A 7,012-nucleotide genomic window follows, 5' to 3' on the forward strand; every position below is an offset into this window, starting at 1 on the left:
GTCAAAAACAACAGCAGAAAAACAGCACCCTCAACTGACAACTGTTATAAGCAACATGGCATAAAAATAGCATTAAGCCTCAATAATTCGCTGCAACTACAATACTATGAGAACTCAAAAAATGATTGACAGGCAGAAAACGTCAGAGACCGCGGTCCACAGACACATTTTTGTTTGCTGTTTACAGAGTTTAGTGCAGAGTCTAGTGCTAATCTGGTGAGATCACGACACTTATTCCATTAATATCTTTCAGAGAGTAGGAATTGTTTTTGCATACCTTTCCATGAAAAAAATCACTTACAGCACCTTAAACTACTTTGAGTTATTATATCAGCTATTAACTGCGCAAGTTGAGCCTGAACTCATTTTTATGCCAACAAACACATAAAATGGTTGTTGTTCTCCATCTGGATCCCTCACTTCAGCAGTTTTTACATTGCTTCTTATTGAGACCGAAACCACAAAAAGTCCAGCGGCAATCAGAATCATCATGGCGCTAGACAGTTATCTTCCCTTGTGGCTTGACCAGAAGCACACTGCATCAACAGTGTGGGAGACCCAGGTTCAGATCCCACACTGAAACCAGAAAGAGAGTATTTCAATATTCCTTTAAGGTTTGGACTGTTACAGTTTGATACATGTTTTTATCATTTTGCTAAAATTACATGCCATTTTAGTCAGAGTGAAATTAAATAAAAATGAAATATTGCCTAAATTTAAAGAACATATTTGTCATATGACAAAAATAGTGAGTAAAAAAACTTTGAAAAATAACACTGCTTTCGCCAAAGTTCTGAAATGCTCTGCAAAAACGACAAAAAATTTAAATACCTCAGTAAAACTTCTTCAGTGTATTCTCTGGGAATTGAATCTATGACCATGGCATTGCTAACACCATGCTATCTGTTGAACTAAGAATATATTTTCATGATAATGAAGTCTCAGACTTTTAATTCCTCTGTGCTTGAAGGTTTTATTCTCGGTGTGTAGGGAAGCGCTGTAGTGAACTGGGATTGAAGATGACGATCGGATTTAGAGCTTTGGATTTATTGCTTTGAGATATAATCTTCTTATAGTCATATTGTGCCACTGAGTCTAGCTCATTAAAACCAATAAACTCTGTGAGCTGAAAGTGAAATTCAGCAACACAGGAGGAGAAATTAATCTGCTTGACAAAACAGCATGAATAATCACACCCTCATCATATTCATTAGCATATCAGATTATTATCATAAAAATTGGGAGATTTTATAGGCTTCACAAATGTTAAACTGTGACAAGGCACCAGCTGTAGAATTGCTTATAGCAATTCAATTGCCAAAATTAACAGAATTTTTGTGTTTTAAAAAAAAAAAAAAAAAATCTATTGTGTGGGGGGTGCTACTGAGTTGCGCATGGAGTATACATGTTTCATCGATCTCCTCTGCACCAGGATGCTAACTAGTGAAATAATTAACCGTCTTTCATTTTGTTTTGAGCATTTGCGTTGACAACTTTGACTTAACTTGTGTCTTGCACTTTGATCATATTTTGGTGTGCGAAAATGCCTCCAAAAGCCGTAAAAGCTTTGAAAGATTCTGGGCCTCAGATGCAGATTAGCGACAATGTTGCTAATCAACCTGTTAGTCGAATCTACAGATGATGATATGCCAATCAGATTCTGGCAACCATTAACGAAAGATTTGACAAATCTGAAGAAAACTTCCGGTCTTTGCAGATGTTGCTGCACGAGTTTTCAGAAAGAATGGGAACAATCGAAGGTCAGCATATGCTCTCTTAAATCATCTCTCATGGCTCTGCAGCTGATGAATAAAGCCCTTAAATTGAAAGTCAACGACTTAGAGCAGAGATTTCATCACGACAATATCAAAATACTTGGCATCCCAGAGGGAGAGGAGAAGGGGAAACCGACTGAATTTGTTGCTGCAATGATCCCAAAACTACTGGGCGAAGCTCACTTCCAGGGACTGCTAATCATTGATCAAGCTCACCGTGTGCTGAACCCAAAGCCAGCGGAGGGAGAAAAGCCTTGCATGATCATTGCTCGCATACACTTCTATCAGAAAAATGAACTAATTCTCCATCTTCGTCGAGAACGAAACTTGGATTACAATGGTCGTTAGGTGCACATCTTTCTGGACTATACTGTATTACATTGGCTTCATGGATTGTGCGAGGGCTTGGTCATGTTGTAAAAAGGAGTCAGGTTTTCGGGCACTTGAAATCACTCAAAGCAGACATAATATTTCTTCAGGAAACACATATAAGTGCAACCTACCCACGCAGAATGAGAGCCAGCTGGATATCTCAGGTTTATCAAGCCCCATTTAATGCCAAAGATTGAGCTGTAGCTATTCTTTTTCACAATAATATTCAATTTCGCCTCTCTTCCATGGCTGCAGATGATCCCCAGGGTATATTATATATATATTATGGTATCAGGGCATATAAATTCACTCCCCGTAGCTATGCTTAATGTATACGGCCCCAATTTTGATGACCAAGATTTTTTTTTGCAAAGTTTTTAATATAATTTGAGATGTCAATGCAACAAATGTCATAGTTTGTGGAGATTTCAACTTTTATTTGGATCCTTATGTGGACAGAATCTCCCCAAAGCCACCGCCTGCGATCGCCTGGATATGGTAGACATTTGGAGACTGCAACATCCAATGGACAGGGATTATTCATTTTACTCTCACATACACAAATCTTACACAAGAATTAACTATTTTTTGGTAACCTCTGAACTCATATCCAATATTACTAACACTAAATATCATAATATATTGATATCCGATCACAGTCCAGTAACACTTCAACTTGAAGGCATTTTACTGAAGCAGAACTACAGCTGCCATTTTAACCCATTGATATTTAAAGACCCAGCATTTAAGGAATATTTAACCACAAAAATTTATGAGTTTCTTCAGACCAGTGACAATGGAGAGGTCTCAGATTCAGTTCTGTGGGATACTTTTAAGGCGGTTATGCGAGGCCATATCATATCCTTCAAATCATCAAGAAAATGGGCCCTCAATGGTCAACTATGTGAGATAGAAAAAACACTACCAGTACTTGAGCAAACATACAAAGCGTCACTTTTACAATCTGACTACAACAAAATCCTAAAGTTGAAGTATGAGCATACTGTAATGCTATCCTTAGTAGGCAAATAGGTAACTGTTTGCTTAAACTTAAACGCAAGCATTTTGAGCTAGGGGAAAAGCCTGGGAGTCTACTGGCGAGACAGCTGAGGGAAGAACAGGCTAAGCAAGCGATTCACAAAGTAAAATCCAAATTTAGTTACTAAACAGATAAATGATTGTTTCAGAGAATTCTATTCTGAACTATATTCTACAAAAATGAAAGACTGCTAATTCAAACCTCCCAAAACTATGCGAATCATTTAGGTGTGATCTTGATTCTGAATTTTCAGTTGCTGATGTACTTAATGCCATTCAGGCCTTTCCATCAGATAAAGCTGCAGGTGGCATGGTTTAGCAGAAAATAAGCTGGCAATGGACAGCAAACACGAGGAGACTAAAATAGGGAGAGAAATCAAACAGGTTAACGAGGGGACAGTTGAGGCAAATAACTAATAATAGGCAAACAAGGAGGCGGGGTATGACAAAAGACTGAGACAAGCGGCAATATAGAAACAAAACAAATCCACATGCTCTCACAAGACACAGACCACCGAATGGCACGAGTGCATATCAGCAAGACAATAAGGCAGCATGTGCTCATGCTGACCGACAGATAAGACGAGAAAATGCACGGCAATGCTAACAAAGCAATGGCATGCATTCTCACACTTGACAAAGCCTTAGCGTACGCAGCGAGGCAAACACCACGCGATGCACGCAACAGGTGACAAAACAAGACAGGACACCAGTGCGAGAGTTCGGCCACACACAAACCCGACAACTCAGACCAAAGTGACCGAACCTCAGCACAACGTGAAGACAGCTTGCGACCCAGGTGCGCAGCGCTATGCAAGTGCACCTGTGTTTGCGAGAGACAGACATAAATTATTGTCGCGAGTGCATGCCGCCAAGATGACATAAGCACAATGCACCCACGTCAATAACAGACAGAACATGGAGCATGAGTGTCTGGATCCCGATACAGACTGAAACCGAACTAGACAGGGAAGTCAGGATCCAGACACCATGCTCCGGACATGAAACACAAGACAGACTGAAATGACTGATGTGAGTGCATGCCTACAAGATGACATAAACGCAATGCACTCATGCCAATAACAGAAAGAACAAGGAGCATGAGTGTCCGGATTCAGACACCAACTGAAACCAAACCAGACAAGGAAGTCAGGATCCAGACACCATGCTCCGAACATGAAACATGAGACCAACCGAGGAGCGCACGGGTTCATTTGTTATTTCCCTGCCATGCACTCCTCTGTTGGTCTCATGTTTCATGTTTGGACAGAGACAGAAAATTAAACACAAGACAGACATCGGACGATGATGTCACACCGTGACGACCCCCCCCCCCCCAAAGGGCATCCCAAAAAGGGAACATCAAACAACAGACAAGACAAACAGAACTAGCACTAACACAGAACAGAAAACACAAAAAAAGGGAGGGAAGTGAAGGAAACCAGGGAGGGAGTTTAAGGAAAGGGGTTGGGTCCGGCAGCCTGGAAGGGAGCTTCAGGGAGGGGACTGGGTCCGGTGGTCTTGGAGGAGGTTTGAGGTAGAGAATGAGGGAGAAGAGGAGGGTGGCAATAATAGGAAGGCCAACAGACTGGGTGGTGGACGCTAGACAGAGGTCGACAGAATTCTAGGCTGCCGCCCGACAGGGTTCAGGAGGGAAGGGCTCAGGGGGCGGAGCCGTGGAAGGCTCGGAAGGCAGAGCTGTGGAATGCTCGGAGGGCGGAGCCGTGGAAGACTTGGGCGCTGGCTCGTTGACCGTGGCAAGCGTGGGTGCTGACAGAGAAGGGGTAATGGCCTCCATGGCCGTGAGCACAGGCAGTGACAGGGGAACGGCCTCTGTGGTCGTGGGCACTGGCAGTGACAGGGGAACATCCTCTGTGGTCGTGGGCACTGGCAGTGACAAGGGAACGACCTCTGTGGTCGTGGGCACTGGCAGTGACAGGGGAATGACCTCTGTGGTTGTGAACACCAGCAGTGACAGGGGAACAGCCTCTGTGGCTGTGAGCACTGGCAGGGAAGGGAGAATGGCCTCCGTGGCCTTGGGCATTGGCAGTGATAGGACTGTGACATCAGGCCCTGATGGGTTTGGTTGTGAATTTTATAAAGCTTTCAGCAAGAGGCTAGCTCCCCTTATGCTGAGAATGGTGAAAGATTCATTTAAAAAGAAGAGACTCCCTGACACCTTGTATGAGGCACATAAAAAAGGGGAAAGTTGAGGGTGATCCAGCGAGTTACAGACACATAGCACTCCTAAACTTCGATCAAAAAGTTTTAACCAATGTATTGGCTTCCAGATTAGCACAGCATATTTGAACAGTTATCCATCCCAATCAAACTGGGTTTATCCCAGGAAGATTTTCATTTTGTAATGTCCGTCTGCTTTTAAAAATCTTATATACATCATTAGATGCCCAAAAAGCATTTGATCATATAGAATGGCCATACATGTTTGAAGCATTAAAACAGTTTGGATTTGGGGATGGGTTTATTGAATGGGTCAAAATCATTTATTTGTGCCCAACTTCATCCATATTGACTAATGGTGATAGATCCAGTGCTTTTAATTTGCACTGTGGTGTGTGACAAGGTGACTCTTTATCTCCCCTTCTTTTTGACATAGCACTAGAGCCATTGGTAATAGGGATCAGAGCACACCCCCATATCCATGGAAATTCACTATGCAGATAATTTGTTACTATGCATCACTGATCCTGTTGTTTCTGTACCTAAATTATTGGAATATATTGACTAATTTAGTAGATTTTTAGTATACACAATTAACTGGAGCAAAAGTGAATTTATGCCTCTTACAAAGAATCTAAGCACCAGCTTTTTGAACAGCATACCATTCAAATTAATGGATCACTTCACATATCTTGGCCTCCAAATTCCAAAAAATCCTAAACATTTGTTTAAATTAAATTTTATGGACATGATTGATAAACTCAACCCAAACATTGAAAACTGGAAACTACTCCATCTGTCACTAATTGGCCGTGTTAATGCAGCCAAGAATTTGTTTGGAATTATAAGACCCCTTGTATAGCAAAAACCCACCTACAGAAACCCACAGAGTATGGACGCCTCGGCCTTCCAAACTTCAAACATTATTACTGGGCAGCGAATGCTAGGGCTCTCACTTACTGGCAGTGATGCATTTTGGATGATGTGTTGCCTGATACTGTTCCATTATGGGTTAGAGCAGAAGCTATGTCAGTGTCAAAATCCTCTCTTCCAGCTTTACTTTTCTCAGATGGTAAATCTATTAATAAGTTAGTGAGCGGTAGTTATGTTCTGAGAAATTCTCAGATAAAACATTTTTTTTAGACTACCAAAAATATCAATTAATGCACCAATATCACACAATCACTCTTTTGTGCCTTCTCAAATTGATGGAGTGTTTTCTGTATGGAGGGAATGGGGCTGCCCTGTATAGGTGATTTATAAATAGAGGATCAGTTTGCATCTTTTCTGCAACTTAAAAACAAGTTTATTCTTCCTCAGTCCCATTTTTATTGTTATTTGCAAATGAGAAATTACGTAAAAGGAAACATTCCACATTTTATAAATAAACCTGGCAATCATGTTGTCTATGACCTCTTCTCCTCTAACCTAGAATCTAGGCACTTGGTGTCTCGCATTGTCTGTGCTTTTACAACACCTGTGAGCACTAAAGCAGCCTGGCCAAATGAGTTGAATGATGTAGTTTCTGACACGATTTGGGAAGAGGGCTTGTCAAGAATAAAAAGCTGTTCTATAAACTCTAGGTATAAATGAATTAAATTTAAAGTTATACACTGGCTTCATTATTCAAAAACAAAATAAAATAT

The sequence above is a fragment of the Myxocyprinus asiaticus genome, chromosome 17, assembly GCF_019703515.2.
Source record: "Myxocyprinus asiaticus isolate MX2 ecotype Aquarium Trade chromosome 17, UBuf_Myxa_2, whole genome shotgun sequence".
Classification (NCBI taxonomy): domain Eukaryota; kingdom Metazoa; phylum Chordata; class Actinopteri; order Cypriniformes; family Catostomidae; genus Myxocyprinus; species Myxocyprinus asiaticus.